This window comes from Phalacrocorax aristotelis, chromosome 5 (genome assembly GCF_949628215.1).
Source record: "Phalacrocorax aristotelis chromosome 5, bGulAri2.1, whole genome shotgun sequence".
NCBI classification, from domain to species: Eukaryota; Metazoa; Chordata; class Aves; order Suliformes; family Phalacrocoracidae; genus Phalacrocorax; species Phalacrocorax aristotelis.
In genome coordinates this window covers 6,485,160-6,510,666 of record NC_134280.1, presented here as the reverse complement: position 1 = coordinate 6,510,666, position 25,507 = coordinate 6,485,160, and positions in this window count along the sequence as shown.

Below are 25,507 nucleotides of genomic sequence, written 5' to 3'. Positions count from 1 at the left end.
CAAGGAGGAGCACTCAGTCTGGAGGCAGCACAGACATGTCCTCCTCTTCTTGCTGTGTCAGAATGAAAGCCTGGATCAAACATCCTCAAAGCCAAACACCCTTGTGACGGAAGAGCAGATGGACGTCCACAATTTAAAATCTCTCTGGAATTCCCCTGGAATACTTAGCAGTTTTCCTTTTGTTGTTGTAGTTGTTGCTGTTTTATTAAACAGAGCTAGATTAAAAAGTATCATCTCATGGAAGAAACTGAAAATTGTAATGAGTTTTGTGGTCAGGCAGTAATTATATTAGCTTTCCCTAAAACTGGATATATTCAAATTCTCATCTAATTACGTTTTCAAAATGAAGCAGGGGAGAGAAAGGTCATACTATTATAGCCAGCATATTTTGTTTTCCTCTGGAAAGAGTACAAGAATAGTTTCAATGGAAACAGTTTGAGATTATGCTTGATAATTTGTAATTAACTCTCCAGGGTGCTGTGAGGCCTAATTAATTACTGGTTGGAAAGCATTTGGAGATATTTGGATGAAAGTTGCTATAATAATGCCAAGAATTTTTGTTATTGTTATCATTAGGTATTTTCCATCCCCAAACTCAGTTAGGTAGAAAATGTACCTTTGTTACCTTACGGTATCTTACAACCAGTACTAATCTGCTGAAAAGCAGTATTTAAAAGCTGAGGATAATTCTCTCTGCAGTGGGAAGCTGAGGATGTTTATTCTAAAACTGTGATTATAATTTATGAATAAGCCAAATGCATAAATTGCATTCAGAAGTTCCACAGTAATAACACCCTTTATATTCTCCATCTGCAGATAAGCAGGTGCATCTATTTGTAGAATTTGTCTTGTGTTATGAAACTGTCTTCAGTGCTGTGAAACTACTGTATCATGAATGCCTCCGTGAATTTACATCCAGCATTTGTTCTCAGGTCTGTCAACAACAACACATCACCCAAATGCAATTAACCCAAATTAATACCATAATGGAGGGTCATGAAAATATTAGGAATCCCATTCAAATCAGGATGATACCGTGGTATGAAATTGAGAAATTGATCCATTCCAATTTATTTTTGAAGGCAGTCGGGTCTGCAGAGTGGAACAGACTCACATGTAAAAAAGAAGACCCATGTTAGTCCTTCTCCCAAAAGCCGGAGAAGAAAAGGATAGCTTAAAGATAAAACAAACAAACAAACAAACAAAAAAACCACACAGAGAAAACCAACTTGCAGGAGGCTTGAGCTGGAGGAAGGAGCTTGCTTTTGCAGTCGAGTCTCTGCTGTTCAGCTGAGCTCTAAGCTGCGGAGGAGGGAAACTGTGAGCAATGGAATAAAAATTATGTGCAGGGACCCAAGAACCTTTTGGTGACTCCAGCCAGAATGTAAAAAATGGTCAATCTTGGTATAGAAACTGAGAAAGCTGTAGAGAATTTTCTCAGAATTATATATAGACTTTTTTATTCCTCCTCCTCTTCCTCCTCCCCCCCCACCCCCCACCCCCACCCCCCGGGATCTTTACTATTTTATGGTAGTTAAATCTAAAGCAGTTGCTTAAATTATGCCCTGTGACCCCTAACCATATCTATGTGTTTATCTTTATTATGGAAACCCCTTGAAAATACCTGCAGTTGTGAAAAAGGATCTCTTTATGTTACACCGAGGAGTCCAAAGAATACGAAATTCTGCTGAGGTTTCCTTGCTGTGAAAAGCTAGCAACCCAAGAGTCTAAAGCAGGAGGCTTTGCTGTGCTCTGTTTAGGCAAACACAGACCAACCCTGGAGGAACCCTGCCAGTGCTGTAAAACTGTTGGTGAAAATAGACACCAGTATGCATGTGATCTATGGTACCCATAATAACTATATAGAGAAATATGGTTTACTAACAGTAAGTCTTCATGCTTTCTTCAGAAGAAGAAGCATCTCAAAAAGTATTGGGTTTAACATTTTTCCAACTTAGTAATACATGTATGAATAAATCTCAACGATGTGCACAAGATAAATATATAATACTATTTTTTATGTTGTTTGTTCCCTCAAGCATTAGCTGTCTCTAACAAGCAGGTTGCGGTGTCTCTCTGTTTACCTTGTTATCAGCATTCACTTCTGTTATCACTCTTCTGGAAGAACAAAGTTTCTAGATGTGCCTCAAAGGTGAACACAATTACGCTGTTTACTTTGCTATTCCTACAGGGTTCATAAAATAGTACTTAGAACAATGTTTACAGTCATCAGCAAGGCAGAAATCACTCTGTACATACCAGAAAGGCAGAAAACAATACCGCGTCACTAACTAATGACAGCTGAGCTTGTGCTGTATAAAGATCCCCCACCTCACATGTGATCTAGGTGCTGGGTACATCAGTAGCCTGAAGCATCCAGCAATTACTCCGTCCATTAAATCAAAATTTCTCTAAGGTGTTTTGTTTTCATTGGGTCCCTGCAGACAATGTGAATTAACCAATTTCTAACTTTATATTCAAAACCACACGATAAATAAACTGAATGTAATGAAGCATGCTTTAGTGCGACAACTAAACTGCATTCTTCCTCTACGGCAAACTTTTTCATTTTTCTGTTAGGGTCAGAGACAAAGTAGAGTGAAGCCCATAGAATAGTTTCCTTTAAGTGAAGTACATTTTGGGTCAGAGGTTTGCAGTGGGTCTCACAAAAAACAGGAGTTAAGTGGAGGGTGGCTGCTTGTCCTCCCCTCCACCCTGCAAGCCACCTTCCTCCCTATGCACATGTGCATTGGGAACATAGTTACAGCGGCACTTTTTAAAGTTACTTCTGTAAAATATACATGAAACACTGATTTAAGACAGCATAGCAAGGAAAATTTGTGCATTGCTTGTAGACAATGACTTGGAGGCAGTTGGGTTTAGCACAGAAACAGGTATTTTCCTGATTTCCTGACTGCTAATCACCAGTCAGTCTGTTCCATTCAACCTAAGGTAACTGTGATGTGATCTTATATTCACAGCCTTCCTGTTGTAATATCAAGCTTTTCCTGGCTGACACTTTACATTCATCATTTGGTGACTTGGTAGTCAAATAACCTTGCTGTTTGCCAGAGGGAGAGCACAGGGGAGGCATCAGCTCCATCGCGCATCCATGGGAACATCAGTGACAGAAGTTCAAACCAATCAGCCAGCATCATCAAATATGTATCATAATAACACAAAAGCTATCATTTTGAAGAGAGGAAAAGTAATAAGAGAACTACAGCATATGAAATGCATCAACGATCCAGCAAAACCAATTTCTGTGGGAGTCTTTGGACCCTGGCGGCACAGCACGGTTGTTTATGGAGGCAATTACGCCGGTATAAATATATTGCTGATACAAAAGTGCAACTTTAGAAGATAACCAGATAGAGGACATACCTTTACCCTGGTAAACCTGGACAGCATAGGCAGCTGGGGAGCCCTGCGGGACAGTCGGGCCATGTTGCTGGCCCAGCACAGGCAGCTGCGGGTCCCACTGAAACCTCAGTATCGCACCTGGTGGGGCTGGGGTTGAGGTGAGCAGAGCCCCCCCCCCCCAGTACTGGGGTGCCAGTACAAAAAGTACACAGGGGCACTATAGCTACATCTGTACACACACCGTGCATTGGAAATTAGTGATAAGAGACCAAAAAGGGTTTTGAGGGGTTTTCGGTCATTTGCCTTTGGGTTTTTTTTTCATCTGAGCACATAACCATGGATGACAGCGAGGTCAGGTTTTCCACCAAGCTGTGAAGCTTGTTCTTAACACAGCAATTCCAGCTGCAAAACACAGGCCAAATTCAGGGTTACTGCTGTCATACATATTTAGGAGGTGACAATCATGAAAGAAAGGGCATAAGAGTCCACCAGAGGTACAATGCATACGTTATCAATTTCACAACCCATCTGTTAAATCCTGATCTCTTTAGAGCAATATCCAGCCTGACAAAATAAAACTCTAAGAAGACAAAGGCATCTTCTAATCACTCAGAAGACTAAAATAAAACACTTTCACATCATGGTTTGCTGTACCTTTTTGCCATTACAGCATATTACAGTCTCAGTTACTCGTTGGGTTTTGCACTTACACTATGTACACTGAGGCTGGAGCAGGTGTTGGCTGCCGGTCTCTTTACGGGGTTTCAAACTAAAGAACTTATCAGGTCTCAAATACTTCAATGTTGAATCTGTGTTATTATTATTACAAAGAAACAGTTTTGGTGTTCTTGTCTTTCCAGAACACTATTCACACTATCCTTTGCAAATGGGGAAATAGATGGAAGCCTGCACTAAAGCATTGAAAAAATGTCTGAGTGGGTTTGTTGGCATATATGATTTTTTTAAATTTTTCTTATTTCATCTTAGACTAAACTCTCCAAGTTCAATAGCCATTCACATATAGGAAGTCTCACTGATTTTGATGGACTTCTTTCTGCATCTCTTAGTAATAATGGATAAATGGTTCAAATTAATTATGTAATTAGCTATCCTCAGTATCATTATATAACTAGATTTCCCTTACCCATCTACATTAATGTGATTTAGCAATTAAGATCCACATAAGGAAAAAAAAAGAGAGAAACTGCTCACAAACTTTCAGACACATGAAGAAAACATGGCTGGGAGCTGGGGGTAGCACAGACAGAGGGCTTCGGCATGGTGTTTTCTGGTGTCATACACAACGTGTCCCCTCCTCAGGAGATCCATTCTGGTCGGAACGACCCCTTCGTTGTGGCCCTGACCACCCCTCAAGCAGATCCAGCGATGCTGGTTAACCTGCAAGACCAAACGAGCAGGAACAAGCAGCAGCTCCGCTCGTGTTTGTGGGAAGGTTTGTGCATGGACTGTACTCGAGTGCTGTGCTGGTGTGAGGGGTCGTGTCGCCCAAGGCATGCTCATCCCAGCAAGGTCGTCACCCGAGGAAACACCCTGATTGCACCTGATTGCACACCTTGTCCCCCAGAGTGAAGCAAAATTCCTTGTACAAGGAAGCATTTATAAAAATGTGCCTTTTCAATCCCTGGGATAATATTTCCATGTTAGTCACCTCTCAGTCATCTCTAAATCATCTCACACTTGTTTTCTCTGGTTTCCTTCTTCTCCTTCATATGTTGCCAAAATAATTGCACCCTTCACACTGATTGTGTTGCCGCCTCTTTTTGCACACACCACTACTCCCTAATGACTATTTTCTTTTTTTTCTTTCTTTCTTTGAGACCAAAAGGGACTCTGGATCAATGTATATGACCTTCCCTAATGTGTACTGAACACCTGTCTTCTAGAAAGACACTCAACCTTGATATAAAGATGTTAAAATTAAATTTGCCATTTCCATTGCTGTTTTAAATTCTACCTGCCTTATTTTTCTGAGTAACACTCTAAAATTCTTTATTGCAAACATATTTTAATTTGTATATGGATAAATTCCCTTTCTTAGGCGGAGCAGGAGGACTAGAATACATTCAAGAAATCTGTTTCTAGGAAGCTCTAAATTACATTAGCAATATATTTTAGTAATAACAACTAAGCCTGGCTCATTTCCTTGGGATTAATGACTAGCTGGGAGAGCTGATGGCCCCAAGTAGTAGTCATTATTTTATTAGAGATCTTGGTTTTGTTTTTGTTTTTAATTAGGCAAAGATTAGGAAAAAAAAATCCTGTCTTCTCTGTGTATAAGAGGAATGACAGCATCACAGAAGAAAAAAATACAATCACTCAGAGTAGGGAAAAGATCTCTTTAATATGTTCAATAACCTTTGGTAAGATCACCAGGTTAATACTGTAACACACCAGTATTTTCTGTGTGTTTCATCTGTTCTCTCAGTGTTTGCATTTCTCTACTCCCAGAGGGGTTTTTTGTTGATGTTTTGAAAAATGAAGCATGTAGATTTTGAGAAACATTTGTAAATATATTGTGCACTTCTAGAAAATGTTTTACAGCACAATCTTTTATGATGGGTGACTCTGTCTGACTTTGAGTCTGTCAACTAGAATACATTGAAAATGGGTGAGGAAAAGGGAGACTGGAAAATGTCAAAGATCTTTAAATTATAAAAGAAACCCACCCTTGGGAAAAAACACCCAAAACCAAACTAAGGGCCAGAGATTAACAAACCAGTCATTATAACCCCTCTTACCAGAAAATATTGCAACAAATAGTTAAATTAACTAATTGCAAATACCCAGAAGATAATAGGGAAATGGGCAACAGCCAACACAAGTTATCAAGAATTTTGACACTTTTGTGACAAGATTCTTCACTGAGAATGGTGTCAACTATTTTCTTCTATCACAAGGCAAGAGACTTGTGCTACCTCCATGAAATTTTCTTATGCTAACATGGCTTAGATGAGCTTGCTGGGGTAGGTAGTGAAAAACTATCAGAAAACCCACACTGAGAAGACAGGCAGGAGGGGGCTGAGTGTCAGAAGATCCACGTTTCATCGGTAACTGGTGAAGGCCAGAGCACAGACTCATAAAATTTACACTTAACATGAAGCAGAAGCAAACTGCAAGCACCCTGGAACATGAAAATAAGATAAAAAACCAACCAAACAAACAAAATTCAAAATGGTCTTGATGAATTGTGGAGCTGATCTGGGGGAAGAAAGAAAAAAAAGTGCTATTCAATAGGAACAAATGTCAAGTTTAAACAGGAACAAGCAGCTACACAAATACAGGATGGTGAAAAGCACCTAGTTAGGGGTGCTGTAAATCAGAAGATGTGGAGCTCAACCAACAGTGGCTGAGAAGACCAGAAATTAAGACCAGAAGTTTTCAAAACATGCAACTCACATAGGCACATACACACAGCTACCATCCTTGATTTTGGGTATAGAAGAGACATGGTACTAAATGACAAGGTGGTGCAGACAGTGATTTCATAGGTAAAGACAAGGGCAAGAATGTTTGAGATCAGGCTGATTCTGAGAACAAGTTTTTCTAACCATACCTGACCAGATTACTCTTGGGTTTCTTTGCAGCTTCTGCTCTTCTCAAAAAAAGGGTCAAGAAAAGGGAAAAAGAAGAAGCTTTCACAATGTGTCTGACAAGCAGGAACCACATATCCTGAATAAGAAAAACTAACCCACCATAGAAAAATTACTGTGCAAAATTCAGATTTTTTTTGATGTTTGATGCTCATTTTCAAAGCAACTTATGAATTACCATCATCTTGCGGGTTGTCTCTCTTTTTAAATGTGTTGTTTGTAACTTTAAATGTTGTAGCTAAAGAGAATTAATGCCCGTGACAATGTTGTTTTCAGTTCAAGTAGACTCTTGATGACTTTGTCTTTGTTAACTTATTTGTCTTTGCTTTGTGAAATTATCTGCCATTAACTCATCATGTTCTGTAAATCCTCTGCAGTAATAACTACATGCAGCAGCCCTTCTGTCTAGTCAGCTGAGATTTGACAGCCTCTGTTTGCTAAACGTATCACTTCACTGAGACTTTGGAACACACTTTTCATCTCCTTCCATTCTCATTATCCAGCTAAGGTCCTTATAACATATGGTCCTATTTTCCTAATTGCATTCACTGTTACACATCAAACCAAGCTAATCTTTCAAACCGTCAGGCTAATCAGTACAAAATGCATGGCCACTGTTTGCACACATGCTGGTAACAAGAGGGGAACAGGACCTACACAAATCAGAAAATGCCACTGAGTCCCAGCTGGCTTGTTTGTTCCTCCATTTTCTAAGATTATCTGAAATGCGTTGTCTTTCGCATTTACATTTTCAGAGTAATTTTCTCAGCAGACAACTATTAGCACTGGTGGTTGATGTCCTACCCAGCCAGACCCTCACCATAAATTACAACCTCGGCTACTGATTTCCATGAGACAGAACCAAAATTGTTCAGTATGCTATTATTATTCACAAGAATAATTCACAACATATTATTTAACCACCTTTAAGACTTCAAAAACACAGAGATAGTCAGTGTGGTAATTACCACTCAGTTGCAGGTTTCTTATCTGGTAAAAATAAAAGGTAACATGCAGCCTGTAATTTACTTATCATATCTCTGACATAATCACAGCAAGCCTGATCATTCTCCTAAAGCAGGTTAGCTGAGAAGATGCAGAGAGAGGTTAGGGGAGATACGGGCTTGTCCATTTAAACATACAGCTGTAGACTATAACAAACAAAGCCAAAGAAAAGCTCCTTGGTTGCATTTTAAAAATATTTTTGGTATCTAGGCCAAATGATGCATCATAGGCAATTCCATCAAAGCTGTATGAAGTCAGTAGACCTGATGTAACTTCTAATGCATCTTCAGTAAATCACTGAATTTTCTTTAATCTTGAATAAATGTACCAGAAACCTGAATCCTGAGCCATCAGCACACTCTTGAAGAACCTGCATTAGCTAGATGCTTTGATTTAACCAAGCAAGTTCCAACAGCTAAAAGCAGAATACACACAGAGAAGAAAGGAACACTCACTGCGCCAATTAGCAATTTTCTATTTACAAGCTATTTTACCTAAATCCCCTGTAGAAATCTTACAAGTTTGCCTACCCTTTAGTCCTGTGGAGGTGAGGCTGCTGCAGCTCCATGCCCTGAGAGCCAACCAGCAGTGAGGCTGAGCATGTATTCTTGACAGGCCCACCACAAACACACATATACAACACACATACACAGGTCAACACAGACAGTAACACTCATGCAAATACAAGTGGTACCACAGGCCTCATCCGATCTCCCTTTCTGGCTGATCTGGATGAAGGACGTACATATGTGGTGTGGATCCCTCTACCAGGTGGACTTAGACACGTAGTCCACCCAGTAGCTAGCCCTGGATGCTCCTATCTTGCTCTGCCTTGCACACAGACACAGACACACACATATAAAAGCAGGTGTCACAGAAAACCTCCAGACCTTATGATCTTCCCTGTAGCCAACGTGGACCCCCATCCCTTCAGCAGCCATTCCACAGACCCACTGGTATCCAGAGCCAGCCCTGACTTGTGATTTTCCTCACCTTTTGTTTCATCCCTCAACATCCCCCAGTATGTTCTGTGCCCTGGGCCCCTTCAAGTCTCTGTGGGGCTGAGCCTTTAACCACACAACTTAACAAAACCCGCTGATTTTCTGAGGTCAGTCTGCAAGCACACCACTTGTGCCTGTGAGCAGCATTCCTCGTGGCATTGTTCCACCAGCTGCCAGTGTACCAGAGGAACAGCCTGACACCGTCCTCTCAGTGGACTGTGTAAGAGGTATAACCCATCTGAAATTAAAATCTGGCTGCCAAGGGATGACTGGTTTATAAGATCAGATTCTGAACTATCTGTAAGCGTAAGTAAAAGCTTCAAATACAATTAATACAAATCCTCAGAAGCCTTCCTGAGAAATTAGTTTCTGTAAAAGCAGTTTAGGAGTCACTCCCCTTCCCGCTCCATGGACAGTCCTGTAACTTGCTCCTGGTTACGCAGATTGGGGTTTCTGCTCTTGCAACAGCAAGGCCTGTTGCCTAATCACAGTAATGAGCAGTGAGGGAGGGAAAGGACTGTATTTGTTCATGTAAAGGGAACAAATACCAAATTCGAGGGTCCTGCTCTCATTTCACTCACACCTTGCGTGTCTGAGATTTATTGGAAACAGGAATTGTGGAAATGTCTTCTGTAAAAGAAACCTAAGTACTGCTCCATGGAAATGTATGTATTCACACTGGGATCCTATTTAGTGTTTTAGTTTGATCTCCAGTCTAAAGTTATAGCTGAAGTAACATCAAAGCATGATTTTAGAACAGTTTTTCTCACATGTGTTACATAGAGTTGACTTTATACAATTCAACTGATACGACTCAGACTAGAAACCAGTAAGTAGTTATTTAATGTGAGATACATAGTAGTGCTAGGAAAGGCATATAGAAGAAAGGTAAAGACTATTAGATACAGGGATATCCTCCTGCATATGGGGAGAGATTAAATAGGTTGGGATGTCATTTGTTTGGGAAAGAGAAGCTGAGGTGTGATGTCACAGGGGAAAGTTATGAACAACAAAAAAGTTAATAGGGAGCAATTACTTGGTATTTCTTGCTACAGAAGAGTTTGGGAGGGTGCACTAAATTAATTTATGTAATTTAAGAACAGGGGAAGGTCAGCGGTTTTTTTTCAGGCATTCACGATTAAACTGTGAAACCGATTATTATAGGATGTTACAGATGCTAAAATCATAAAAAGGTTCAAAAGCAATTAAACTGGTACAGGAAAGAAATGTACTTCTGGGGCTAATCTACATAAGCAGCAGATACAACCTTCAGTTCAGACCCCGCTAAGCTGCAAGGGCGAGAGCAGAAGTGCCAAACTACAGGTGTACTCTTATTCCTCGGGCATTTGCTGATAGCCACTGCTAGAGATGAAATACTGAACAGGATGGATTTATAGCCAAGTCCAGCACAGTCAGTTCTATGTTTTATATTCTGAGATTTCCTTGTACACAGAGGCCTCTCAGCAGGTAGCTCTGACCTGGTGGCTCCAGAGCCCCTAGCAGGAGAGGGCAGTCACATCCCACCAGCAGCGCTGAGCAGGCGGCAACCATATAACAATAATTAATACTGGTCACGTAAACTATAAAATTACTTGCTTCTAAACACATTACTAAAGTTCAGTTAATGGCTGAAAGAAAAAAAAACTGTAATTAAGAAAATTATGTACTTCTCTGTATTTTTGAGGCTCTCTGAAGAAGAGGAGGAAAAGGATGCTTAGGAGCTTGGATTTTCAGATTCAGATAATTAAGTTCTGCATTAGAAGCTTATTAAAATATATTGCCCAAGAGACCAGACAGAACGTAAAATGGCTGGGTATGCAACTCTCGGAGACAGAAAGAACAAAGCTGCAAGGCCTAAATGACTTTTTACTATTCCTGAATATCTTATAATGTTTGAAAATGAAGATTGCGAAACAGATGGAGCTGTTAACGAGTTTAGGAAACAACATGACATATGCTCAGAAGAGCTTTTGGAAAAAGCTTGCATTTTGAATGAAATGCTGTGGGTCAGTTAAGATCAATCAAAAGTAGAAAGGAAAAAGAAAGGAAAAAGTCATTAACTTTTTTGTTATTAAAAGCCAGAAGATACAAAGACGTAGCTCCAAATCAGCTGCAACTTTTGTTCATCCAGATGGTACCCCCTGCTAGCTCTGGTGGACAGAATAGGCTGCATATGTCTCAGGAAGGGAACTGAAGCTAACAGGTCTATACCAGAGCTAACTGCCATGGTTTATGCCTAAATAAGTGAAATCAATTAAATATAGCAAAAACCTATGCATATTGTACCAGCAGTCAATTGTTGATTAAGCAAACAACACTAAAAATTCAGAATTTTGTCTGAAAACAAAGAGAAATTAGCCTTTTTCTTTTCCCAGTGCAACCTTTGAAGCTTATTTTCCATGGAGAAAAACCCACAAACTTCATCGGCTGCCAGTGAAGTACTGGAATATGTTTAACCTCAGTTAGGTACTGCTCACTGGAAAACACAGTTTTCAGTATGAAAACAGATCTTAGGCCCTTTTAATTTCATGCTAGCCAGCTGGATGAGCAGTTCCCTACCTCTTGAAGCACAGTAACTTGCTATACAGTGGTTTGTCCAAATTGCTGATTTTACCCACTGCTGCCACGATGCGTCCCCTCTGACAGGATGTGGAGCATCACAAGCAATGCAGCTATATGGCCTCCAAGCCACGAGATCTATGTCACTAAAAAACTCATGGTTGTCCATTGCACTTGTGTTTTGGGGGAATTTTAAGAAAACTTCTCTGCTAAGTTAGGAAATGGTCTAACCTTGCAAAGTGCACTTCTGGACCGAAGACCAGAGAGTGGTAGCACACTTTAATGAGATGAAGCCACACATCCTATTGTCTTTTGATATCCTGATATAATCTTCCATTTTTAAATGATGTTAATATCTCATTTTCTTGACTTTCTTAAACCAATACTGGCAATTTTATTAACTACAAAACCGAGGGAACAAGAGGCAGTAACTTATAAAGGGGCTGCTTGCACAGCCCCTAGGAGGAGGAATGTAGCATTCGGGATTGGTACCCAGGTCCCTGAGAGCAGGGTAAGTTTATCTGCTATCAACTTATTATTCAAGTTGTTTGCCAAACTTACCACTTCTCTGGATTTCCTTGCCTCCCTAGCAAAGTTTCCTTTCGTTTAAATGCCTCAGCCTGCTTTCTGTAGTTAGAGAAAAATTGTTCGTAGCAGGAGCTCAGGTGAGGGGGATTAGGGTCCCGAGAAAGCCTGGGTGAATGCTACTTGCATGTGTCTTAGCTATTGAATTGGGTCTGTTTCTTGCCAGACTACACCTGACAGAAAGGTTAGATAAGCTTTTTATTACATTTCATATACACCACACACAAAATATAAATGTTAATTATTTATTAACATTTGTCATTAATATTGCAAAGTCAAGCATTCATAAACCAGGTTGTCTGGGCAACCTTCATTTTTGCTCTCTCATGCACTACATTAATGCAATCTGTAATTACACCGTGACATGCTATTATTTCCGTAGGACCCTTGACTCATTTGGTGCATGGATCAACCAGGGCTCCTTTAATGAGTACAGGTAGTCAATATTTTATTTCAACCCCACTGTTAATTTTGTGGTTGTATCATATTTACCAGCACTGTTTAAACATAGTGCTGAGGACAGACATGCTAAATTCCTCACTGACTTTCAGACGACATTCATTTTTTCTCTAGATTTGTGGGGAACAACAATTTGACCTTCACATCGATGCCACAATGACGGCATGGTAGCCTGCTAATTTTATTGTAGGAAACTGAAACCCAAACAGATGAAGGTCAAAACATTTTGCTAATTTTGGATGCCCAGACTAGGACCTCTGGGATCTGAATTTTTTAGAGTGCTCAGCATTATGTGACATTGGGAATGTGCAGTGCACCTCTCCTATTGCCGACAGCTGCATCTGCAAGCGCTGAATTTCTAGAGATCACACATGCACGTGTTGCATTCGATACCCAGAAAATGTTGCTACTGAGTTGGGCCAGCCACTACAATGACTTACAAATGTTTTTTGGTTGTCTTCTGCCTTTATGTGGCAAAAAGACACAAAAGCTATCTGAATGATTTTCCCCACTTTCTTTGCTGTAGGACAAGCTTCAGTGTCATGCAACTTCCCCACAATTATGAACGTGAGATGTCTGTAAAGAAATCATGGGTGTAACGAAAAGAAAGGGAAAAGAAATAGGCTCTTGCACACGGTGGTTTTGGAGATTTTGGGTCACAGGGGTCACAGACTTTGGGGGAGGAAAGTCCTCTGTAATTTTTACTCAAATTTAATTAGCTGGTTTCAGGGTTGGTTTTTTTTAAATCTGGTGGAACATGTTGAAACTATTTCATTCCAATACTTTAGAAAGCAAAGTTTTGTTGTGAACAAGTATCCATTTTTTCTTCTAATGAAAAAGTGACCAAAAGGTACAAAAAATCATAACTTGAAAATGCTACAATACTTACCTTGTTATGTTGAATTAAACTCTCTTGATTGTCCAAATTACATTGTGTTTCCATCTTCTTACTATTTTCTGGATCACCCAGAAAGCCAGAAAACTCATCCACTTCTGAAATTATCATCACTTGTGTTCAGGCAGGGTTGGGCTGGCCTATTAGAGCAGGATGAAATGCTGAACTTCTCTTTAACAGGAAGAAAGAAATGAAAGAGAGAAAAAGGAGAAAAAATCAAACCCTCTTAACAGTGCACCACTGTTTTTTCTCCTTCATTTATATTTTTTTCCACTGTTTTAAAACCTCTCAGTGCTCCAGTGCTTCTAGCGATGCAGGAGGCTCTCTGCAGCACTAGTTCCAACGCACCGAAGCTCACAGCTCGCTGGAGTGCGTTGGCAGTTTCTGCATCTCTTACTCCCACACAGCCCCATGCAGTTATGTCCTGATCTTGCTTTCACGGAACTACATAGAAAACCTTTCAAGGGTTTTAACAGAGCCAGGCCTGGCCCGAAAAGAACAATATCTAATGCTCTGTTCAATTTGGTAAACAATCTCTTCTTGTAATACCGCAAACAGGGATGAACTGATCCATGCAGTGACCTATGTCCTTCCCTCATTCCCCTACCTTCTGCCACGCAGCTTAACAAATGAATACAACTTCAAGGCAATCAAGTTCAGAAAGGACAGTAAATGTACTCTCTTCCCAAAGCCAAAATAATCTACATTTGTGTTGGAACACTACCATGAATCACTTTAATCTTTCCTTTCTTGAGATATTTTTTATTTCTTTCTATAAATTCCATCCTTCCTTGGCTGCACAGTGTCCATTCAAGTTGCATTTGAAAACTCCTCAGATGAAGGTTTTAGTCATTTGCTTTTTGGTGAGTAATTGTACTCATTTTCAGGCAGAAGACGGTTAACCTTTTGAGACAGTCAATTGCCCTCTCCATGTACCTATCGCTGCTCTTACTCGTAGCGTAAGACTAAAACTTAATAACCTAGAAAAGATGAAGCATTAACTTCGTGCTGACAAAAACTCATTCTAAGTTTTAAGGCCAGAAATTTTCAAGGGAACCTGAAGGATTTGGCTTTCAGAAAACTAGTAGAGTTGGAAACCTGAATAACTTAGTACTTGTTAAATTGCAGTCTGTTGTAAGTTCAAAGGCTACTGCTGAAAGATACTGTAAAATACAGGGAATACACAGATGTATATATCCCTTTTATCAATTAGAAAATCCTGTTTTGCTTTAGAAAAAGAACCTTTTGTAGCTAAATTAAATGATGGCAATCTTTAACAAACACACAAGGAGATTGTGGTTATCTATAAACATATTTAACTCTACATATCTTTGTAAAAAATCCATTAAAAGAGGCATTATATGCATTACACAGGCAAAACAAATATTGCAACATGATACTCTTGGAATATCACATTCAATTGTAAGTTAACAAACTCCAAGTTAAAAAGACTGTGCAAACACAGCAAAGCCATAGATCTTTAACCGTTCATAAGTAAAATTCTATCCTGCTCTCTGGAAAGGGTCACAATTAACCAAAGCTCAAGGTGACCTTTAAAGATGAGAACTGTAAAAATAAAGCGACAGGGTGGGCCCTTTACCTCCGTCCTTGTAGTGTGATATGGGCTTTAAGCACCTACATTTCCTTCTGTTTTCTCTCCTCTTTACCCTGGAGGGCCATCAGAGGTCCCCTGGCCTGGGACAGCTGGGGCAGAAGGAGACTGGAGGAGATCAGGGTGTGATTAGACCCATTCAGCACTAGTGATGTGAATAGGGAAAGGAGAGGACAGGAAAGGTGGGAAAAGACCAAAGCTTGGCCTGGGGAATTACTCTCTGTCAATCTGGGACTTCTAATATAGCATGGGCATAGCCAGGAGTTCTGCGAGGTGGTTTTGAGGCGGAGGAGATTGGAGAAGATGAAGATGATGTCTGTGAGATCTGGCAGGAGACACACAGGTGGAGCTCTTCATCCAAAAGTCAAAGAGAGAACAATAACTAGTTATGGCTTTGGGGACTGGTTCTGTTTTGCTTTTATTTGAACCTGCTCAATGAAGAGGGCACATAGCCTTTCCACTGGGTTTGGATGTAAAATGGATCTGTAAAATCATTTTTCATTTGACAGACTTGATCTCCTGGGTGGGAATAGTGAAAGCTTTCAGAGATGGTTTGCAAAATATCCCACAAAAAACCCTGCAAAACCCAAAAATGTCACAAGCAAAACCTGCTTAAGATGTTCTTGAGCGTAAAACCTAAATAGAAATATGTGAGATATGCTGAGCTTCTACCCCTGCCTGAGTACACTAATGATGATGTTGCTGGCTCAGAGAAGATGTTGCATAATTGCATAGTGAGGTGAGTCTCTGATTCATATATTTTGTTCTTCCACTGTGTATCATGAAAAATCAGACTCTGGAAGTCTTCTCTATGCTGTACAAAGCAGAAGTCCTTTAGCAGCTCCTCAGCAACCTGGCCTGATCTCAGTGTCTTCCCACCCCCATGGCATGGCCACCAGGAGCCTATGGCAGGGAGCTTGAGATGCCCTTCCTGCTCCAACAGCGGGAAAACAGCAAACACCCAAACTGGCACATCCATGGCTCTTTTCTCATCCCCATTTTCTGGAAAAGATCTCCTATCTAGAAGCCTTTGTATGAGCTTGAAAAATTCTTACTAATAAGCATTCTAAACTCTTAATTCCTCAAATGTTAAGACCATGCACAGCTGCGAAATGTCCTATGTTTTGCTGCAATCAAAATTACAAAACTTTTTAAAATGATAGATCCGAAAATTATATTTTTGTGTCATTTTGATCTTCCTTCAGCTGACTACAGAGTCAAAAAGCTAAACACCATTAAGATTCTTTAGGCAGTCATTATCTGGCAATTCTTAAACAATATCCTTGCCAAAACTCAAAAGAAAGATCCCTACAAAGATACTTAAAAAGAGACAATACCTGCTTTGGCGATCACTCCATGCAAAGCCTTTGTGAGAACTGAATTTAAGAAGACATGCTTGAAGCTAGAAGTCTGCCTTTGTTCAAATAAGAATGAACTGACCTGAAACAGCATTTCAGCTCCTTTTCAAACCCTCAAAAACTTAAAGGTATAGCACAAGAAATGTCCTGCATGAAAGAAAAAAAAAAGGAAACTTTTACAATGTTCAGTAATTTCTGCCAGACAAAGGGCACAGAGCCATCAAGTTCAGTAAAAATTATAACTCAACTGCACGTGTTGCAGCATATTAACTAGTCATGACCTGATCCTGCTGGCATGGTAATTCCATGGAAACACTGGGGAAATGATAAAAAATGAAGGGAATGGGGATTTTTATCAACCAGTGCTTGGCAGAGGTGGTGTCTCATGCTGTGTGATATGAGGTGATGCCAGGTGAGCGCAAGCCCCTGAGGATATGGGAGGAGTGCGGCTGGTCCCCTCCCAGCCCCAGCTCTGCAGTAGCAGAGATGCTGGGACACAGCCTTGCCCAAACCACCCTGCTCTTATAGTTGCTTTTTTCCATTGCTTTGGAAGAGATTGAGTGGACCAAAGCTCTGACAAAGAGTTACGTTCAAATGTGTCTTGTAATGCTTTTACAGAATAATTAGATGATTATTGTAATATGTAAGACAAAATATCATCAGCTTCTGTACCATAAACTTCTCCTGTTTATTTAGGTGAGGATTACATGGCCAGAAAGGAGGTGACAATTAATCTTGATAAACCTTAAGAAACAATGCCATGCTATTTGCAATTTAAAATTTAAAATTTTAACTTATTTGGCTGTTATGAAGCACTTCCTCCAATAACTTTTGAATAACTGTTTCCATTATTTTCTTTGATACCAAGAATATTCAGCTTTGACCGTTTCTAAAATGTTTTACTCTATCAAGCATAGTTTATGTATCTTTACATGAAATTATTCTACCACTTTATAAACAACTTCATTTTCCTTTGTAGCATCAGGACAAGACAGTCTGAGGCATAAGACATTTTGCCTTGTCTATCTAAGGACACATGCCTGGTCAAGCACAGATCCACTAGGAAATCTGCAACCTTTGTCAAAAGCTCTGCACTAAGACTCTTACAAAAGAGGTGGTAACTGATGTAATGTTCTCTGTCTTTCTTTTTTCTTCTCTATTGAAAGAGAATATCCATATGAATAGATGCCTTATGCTAAGACAGAGCAAAGAAAGGCATGCAACTAAGGCTCATTCCTGAAGTGAGCATTAGGAATAGATCTACCACACTGCTTGTACATTGCTCCAATGCAGTGGAGTGACCACTGTCATGAGTTGACCAAAGTAATGAAAAGGCCATGGGTACCATTTCATATTTCATATAGAAACCACTGTAAACGTCTCAGGCTTTGCAGCATTGGCCCGTGCAGGGGATTTGGCACGGGAACATGCCCTGCAGCCACAGAAGAGGCTCTGCAGAGCACATCTGCAGGACGAGCCCACAGCTACAACTGAGCTTAGTGCAAGCCAGGGACTTCTCCTGGTCCAGGATACAAAATGTTGCCTGGGGTGTGAAAGGGGAGAAACCCAACGGTAGTAGCAGGCGATCTGTACGTGAACATTTGTTACTAAAATTTGCAGAGATGAAGGTACCCATTGCACACATTGTGCTTTAGCACAGCTGTGCAGAGGATGCTCTTCAGCTCTGAGGACACATGGGAGGACAGCAGTAGGGGCTGTGTCCCCCTGCACTTTCACCAACTAGGCATGTATTTCTTATGGCAATGTGCCTTCATGTTTCACGTGCCAAATTATTTGCTATTCAGCATATCACCGCTCTTTGAAAAACAGTAAAAACACATGCATGATTTCTTCATAATCACCTGCTCTCTGCTTTCTTAGCTACTAAGCCAGGCAATGGCTTTCTATAGTATCCTTTTGTTAAGAGTCTTCAGTGTACTCACATTTTTCATTATTATCTGTTGCCTTTTTTCAGCCGCTCCTCCTAACTCAATGCCTGGAAGTTCAAGGAACATAAAATATGTTTGATTCTCCTAAGAAACTTCAAATATTTCTCCAAATTGACAGCAAATCAGGTAACAATTACTATACAATTTTCACAAATTATAAAATATTCCAGAAAACCTCCTTCTCAATTCTTAATTTAATTCTTAATTCTTGATTTAAGCGAAACAATTATCACTGACAAGCCTTATTTTAAGGCTGCAACTTTAACAGATTGAGAGCACTGTGATTTCATTAATAAAATCAATAAAAAAGGTACTAGAAGCCTCCCCTTTAAGGACTTCCTTATTTTTAAACATGGTATTAATTCCACCGTGAAGGAATCTTCTAGTTTAAGGCAAAAATGCAATGCAGATGGGTGATGACAACATCACAGGAAAGATCTTCAGGCATTTACATATTTTTCTGATTCTAAAACCCATTAGAGAAGTCAGGCACATTTTGCACACACTTTTGAGCACTGTGAACACCATGAATTTAATAATAAAAAGGGTTCTAGGCCACTGCTAGTGTAGTGCTAAATGCAACCTGTATTTCTCATGGGTTTTTTTCCCAAGTGACAACCTCGACAAGTCTAGACAGACTTTTTCTCTAACACATTCACTGAATTCCTCCCATTTTGCTACTGAAAAATTCCAGCAGCCGCCGCAGTGAAAGAATACAGCCAAAACCAAACATAAAACTGTGCTACAAACCTTGAGTGGATAGTTGTAGGGAAATATCCTTTTCTACAAAAAATAAATGTATTTATAAGTTAAGCATCTTGCTTTTATATATCCAAGTAAAAAATTCATATTCCTTGATGGTATCAGGGAATAGCTTGCAGCTGAATAGACACTACTAACATTTTCCTGCTAATATTATGATAGTAGCATTGTAATAGCTGTGATGGTCTTACAATATAAGACAAACAAGGTTTTCAGGGGAGAGGTAATACCTTTTATTAAACCAGTTGATGCAGCTGGAAAAACAATGACTCTGTGCCCCTGGTAAAAGCTTTGGGTCTGAAAATATCTGTTGGGTTTTTTTTTTTCCCTTTACTGATAGCAATTGGTCTTCTTCCTACAACTACTTATAATTAATTCACACCAGCTACGTTGGGGAATCCTCTAACCCTCACTATCTGGCACCACAGACCACACACAGACAATAAAAAAAATCTCACTTTAAAGCAACATCCAGAGCTTCTCTGCAGCTTTTGGGGTGAAAATTGTTCAAAAAAGATGGGGGTGAAAACAGGACTGCAGTTTTCTGTCCTGGCTTACCTACCCATGGAGGTAGGTGACACATAAAGCAGAATAAACTATATCATAGGAGATGCTGGAAAAAACCCAAGCAAGACAATGCGCTGCGCCGTCTCTGTGCCAGTGCAAAAACCCAGGCTGAGCTATTGGCAGTCCGGGCTTTGCACAGAGGAATTGTCGACATCTCTGGGCTCCTTGCACCAGCATCATCCCCAGCACACAGCAAGAAGCAGGGCTGGCCACCCTGGCTCAGCTCCTGCAAAAACAAAGCCAGAACAAGGAGAGCTAACACCACTTAAAGTGATAAAGCCTTCCCTAAAGGAGAGGTCAACACAGAAGAAGAATGAGATTGCCTTAGTTATCAAAAATGCCATCTTTTAATGAAAATGGCAAGCACAAAGTCACTTATTTTTCATGTATTACATGGCAACACTTATCTTGCAGTCAGGTATCGCAGGCATGCTTTCAGCGCTGGGGTTTTAATGAGGTGCTTGATCCTTATGTAAAACCAACACCACAGCCCTTATCCAGCAAGAACTAACAAGGAACTATAAATGGCCCAATTACCAGGCTGAAATGTCATTCACACATTTGTTAGCTCCAACACCAACAAGGAAAAATAACGCAGCGACACAGTAGCTGAAGGCAAATTGCAATTACTGTCGATTGAACTAGAACTTGTGAAGCTCTTCACGTAATTCAAAGCTTTAAAATTTAACATGAACTATATTTAGTTTCAAACACCAGTTTGGTTCATTGGTATTTTGTTTTAGGTTTCCTAAAAGTTACAATAGCCTTATAAATAGTGTTGGCAGCTCTAAGTGTTGCCTACATGATACTGTACTGAGTTCTTAACTCTAGCAAAGTTACTCTGGGAGCAGCAGTGACACATGGTCCTGGAGAAGTGAGGTGCTCTTCCTCCAAGTCTCCACCACTTCAGCGTAAGGCATGGTACTTGAAGAAAGGATTTTGCCTCTCTGTCTTTTAACCAAATTTTTCATCTCAAATCTTAATCATTCTGTTCCTAAAGAATATGCTGGTAATCTTGAAAAACAGATGCTAATCCAATCTAATTTAGATGTTTGTATTAGCAGTACTGTAATACGGGAGCACCTAAATAAAACCATCTTCCCTGGACGAAAAAAAAAAAAGCCCTGCTCATAATAGCATCCTCTTGAATATTATAGTAGCATTATAATATGAGCTACGTTGGAGAGTGGGAGTGCTGTGGTCATGGCATGGCAGCACTCAGCTCCTCCCAACTTTCCCCATTTCTCAGGCATGCTAATCCAAGCAGAGCTCTGAAATAAAGCTTTCCACTTATAGCTTGCACAGGCAATTCCCACCGAGTAGACATAATCTAAATCATTCACCGCTTTCAGAAAAATAAGGTTGTTTTTTCTCTTTTATTTTCCATGAACTGTGTTATTACTGTTAGATACCTGGATACATATCAATAGGAGATGATGTGATCTCCTCCTACAAAGCACTTTGGATGTAAAGATGAAACAAAGCTATGCACTGAATGTCTCATTTCTGAAGCGCTCAGGGAAGCTACAGGATTTGTTTAGGTACCAGCACTATCAAGTTTAAAAAGCCTGCTAAGAGAAAGAGCTTGTATTCCCTCTCTTACCGCGAGCTGTCAGTAAATTCGCTAATTGGGGCTGTGAAATTGCTCATCACTGGTGTTATCTGAAAGGCAAAGAAGGCACAGGGATGAGGATACGAGTGGATCATGCGCTGAAATGGAGGATGCTGTTTTGTGATTCACTTGATTCCAGATCGATCTTATGCAGGTGTAGATCAAATGTTTGCAACCTATTTCTGTTGATTTCCAGCCAAGAAATATCAAGCAGATTTTAACACATGTGCCTAAATTTGCTTGCAAGAGCACACTTACATTGCACTTTATATAAAAACTAATTATGCTGATACGTGTTGCTGAATGCAGAGAGCTACAAGCACTGGAAGGAATAAACATGTCTTATCTTCTCACCTTTGTAAGTGATAATATTTCAGGATTTTAATAGTGAAATAACATTTTTTACCTTTGGCATAGCTTATTCATTCACTGGATTTCACTGAACTTTGGTATAATGAAGGCAGACGACCTAATTTTCAGTAATTTTTGGTAAATCTATACCACCCATCTTCCAGAAAATGCTGAAGTTTTTTATAGACAGACCATGCTATGCAATGTTTTGACTCCAGAGTGCATTATTTCCAAATTAAAATTTGAAAAAAAAGGGGGTATTAGAAAAAAATCCTAGTTTTCATCAAGACTGTATCTAAAACAAGATTTTTTCCTGAGAATATTGCTACAAAATATCAACAATTTTTAATGCAATTAAAAAAAATACTCTTGAAATTTTTCTGGTTTTGCTGTTCGTATATAACCCCAAGGAGCTACTTACTGCCATTTAGTAGGTCTTTCCTTTTTCTTTTACATTTTTACTTCTGTTCTGTTTTGTTTTGGTGGGTGGGTTTTTGGGTTTGTTTGTTGTTTTGTTTTTTTGGTGCATTGCAATTGCATTGCAACTATTAGGTTGGAAGGTAAAGATAGACTACATTTTCTACCCACCATTTTTCTCTTGGAGTGTCCTTTGCATCATCGTTTCCCTCAAGCTAAACTCATGTTTCACCAGTTTTTTAAGCACAAGCAGCAAACTCAGGGTTGCCATCTCACAGCAGAGTCAATCCGGCTTGCAGGAGAGGATATTGCATTATGATTTCTACCCTGCACACACCACCCCCTTGAAAGTATATGCTCTTTTCTGCTGTTTAATGAGGGAAGCTTTGGCCTTTGGATCAAATGTCACTTGCAATACATGTTGGAACAGTAGTGTGTATTATGGATTTGCTGCAAAATCCACTATATTATGGAAATTTTCCTTTAGGAATACGGTGGTCAGTGGTTCCAGAAAAAAAAGCAATAAACCACAGACAGACACATAGACAACCACTGGAGCGGACAAAGCTACTTCACTTTATTCCTTTTTGAATAGGCACCTGAACGAAGGTGCCTGGTTTTGGCTTGGGAATGCTGGACACTGATGTCAAGCCAGACTCAACAGCTTCTTTCCTCTGTCATGTAACGTATTGGCGATGGAAAGCTGCAGCCAAAGACTACTCTTGGCAGCATATGTTGCATGAACATCTGCTATAAGTAACCGCTGTAATTTACTTTCCTGATCCATCATGTAGTCAGGGCAGTGAGCCACCCCTCTCCTCCACTCCTCCTTCCCATGGAGCAAGGAGGGAGGGGTGTCCAACTTCCAAGGCTGTAAGGACAGCACAACAAAGTTTCTTCTCTCTGCTTTTGGGGTTTGTTTTTTGTTCTCTTTTTTGTTTTATAAAGGTTATTAGACGTTTTGTCCAACCGTCTTGGTTGTGTAAGCCCACACAGAAACTTAGTTACAAACAAATGAGCAGCAGTGTTTAAAATACATCCCTACTTGAAGTAAAACAAGAACGTAATCCCTTTGCAGAAGTGGTCCCTACATTATAGCCTTACCTGTAGATTACATTTGCCACAGGATAAGAATTTTCAATGGGAGTAGAAAATCCTGTGGTCATTCAAGGCATCCAGAGACATAATTAGTAGCTGGAAGGGAATTTAAATGTTTATGTTTCAGATATTAGTGGTCTGGATTGCATTTTATATCTTCGTATCCTGAGTTTAGGGAAAGAGTTTCATTAGCTTTTTTCAGGCGTCTCACCACTGACAGAGACAGATTACTGAAATATATGGTCTTTAGGTCTCATTCAGTTCCTAATCACTGGATCCTGCGATGCAGTCAGCTAACATTTTTCTTTCCAAGCACATTACAATTTGTAGGGGAACTCAGTAACATTTTCTAAGCTTTTTTAATATTTCTAGGGTGGTTGTCAGTTGGCTTTTAAAATGTCTACCTTTACAGTGGTTTTTCCTTTTCCTCTCAGTGGATTTCCTCTTTGGAAATTAAACCTATCCATGATCTTGTGCAAAGAATTGCCTGTGCTGCTGGCCAGAAGGAGTACTGAGTTTCCTGAGGCCAGTTTATAATTGCATTTTGGAATACAAATAAGTTTACTCTCTGAAGAAGATGTTTCATTTGAATTATTCCCAGCTTAACTTCTTTTTTAAACTCCATCATCCAGTGTTCATGCAGTCTACCCACAAATTAAATAGTATTTTGTGACTGTGCAAAGCACTTCCTGTATGGGCTTCTGCCACGTAATTTCGGCCCTGCTTTATAACCTGCTCTCTGTGAGGATGAAGGCCAGATGAAGCAAAGTGGCCATAACCCAAAGTCTGCCTGATGTGCAAGGTTAAGTCGTGCGTCACTCTGCAGCAATACTGAAATTGCAAATTCAGAGTCCCCGACTTGCACAGCTGTGAGTCAAATCAAAATAAAATAGGCAAAAAATTGCCAGTGGATATTATGTCCGACCACCCAGAGTCCTTCTGATTGAGTAATGCTGTCAAGTGGTGGCAGTTATTATTAGAGCTGCCCCACTGTAGGGAATTGTGTCAAAAATTTCTGGAAATGCGTGTTCCCTATTTCATATTACTGTTTTGTGCTTTCAAAAGCCCTGTGTACTAAACCCCCTCTGCAGTTCAGAAGGGAGACTTCCACCACTAAATACACGTCCTGTCAGAAAAAATGTTGCCTCTAATAAATACTGATTCTCCCCTCCTTGTATTAATGCTTTTTCTCTCGCTTTTTGGTGACATTTTTCCTTGTTTAACTACTAAAACACACACATATGCACTAGGCGAGAGCTCCTGAGACCCTTTGGTCTGTCCCCCGGCACTGTGGTGCCCAACCCAACCCCCAGCTGGCCACCATAAACATCTAAAGAGGGATTTTCTACTTTGTCCCCACATAACCTGCATCGGCTCTTCATTATAGTTTTAACACACTGAATTCTTCTGCTACCCATGCTTCTATCCTTTAAAAATTTCTAATCATTATTTTCCAGCCAGTCTAGACATAGATAGCTCATTTTATCTTTCCACACAGTGCATGCTTTGCCGACCCGCTAACCATTTTTATAGCTTTTCTCTAAACTCCCTCCAAATTAGTCAACATCTTTCTGTTAATGATGCGTTCAGAGTTAACCTAAAAGGTGAAAAAGCATCACTAAATGAGCTCCTTTCTACGTTAGCAGTGGCTTAAATGAAAGCAAGTTCAAGTGAAAAAGCTGATTTTAATGGTACTAGCAGCCGAGTAGAAGTCTGCTTAGATGCGGAGCCACTAGGCAGATGGATGGTTACATGAATTTTAACAGACCAATATGCTAATGTGGAGATGCCAATAAACAGAACCATTCAGATGAATATTTGATGGATTCAGGACAACTTCATCAAGATTTCAACTTCATTAGAGAGGTCTTGGAAATCAGAGAAAGGCAGAAAAGTGTTCTCTTCATGCTGCTTAAAGGGAATTGTGGTGGGTTTTTTTCAAGCTAACAATATGAAATTTTTTAAGATGAGAAATAGTCTGCAGTCTCTATCTATAAAAATGTCAGTCTTCAGGGAAGAACTGAAATATTGATTCTGACTGCAGCAGAAGGGACATTTGGGGCAGGGGGCTTGAGGTAGAGAAGGAAGTTTTCCAAAATATTAGCAGGGAAAGCAATGCATTGTGATGAATGGTAACAACATGTTATTCCCCTGCATACATAGACTACCATGCAATTGCTTTGGTGTTACAAGTGAGCAGTAACGAGGAATTGCATGGGATTACTCAGATTATAAAACACAGTTGTTTGTATAGAGAGATATGTTTTAAAGTTAAAATCATATATAGTTCTGTACATGCTTTG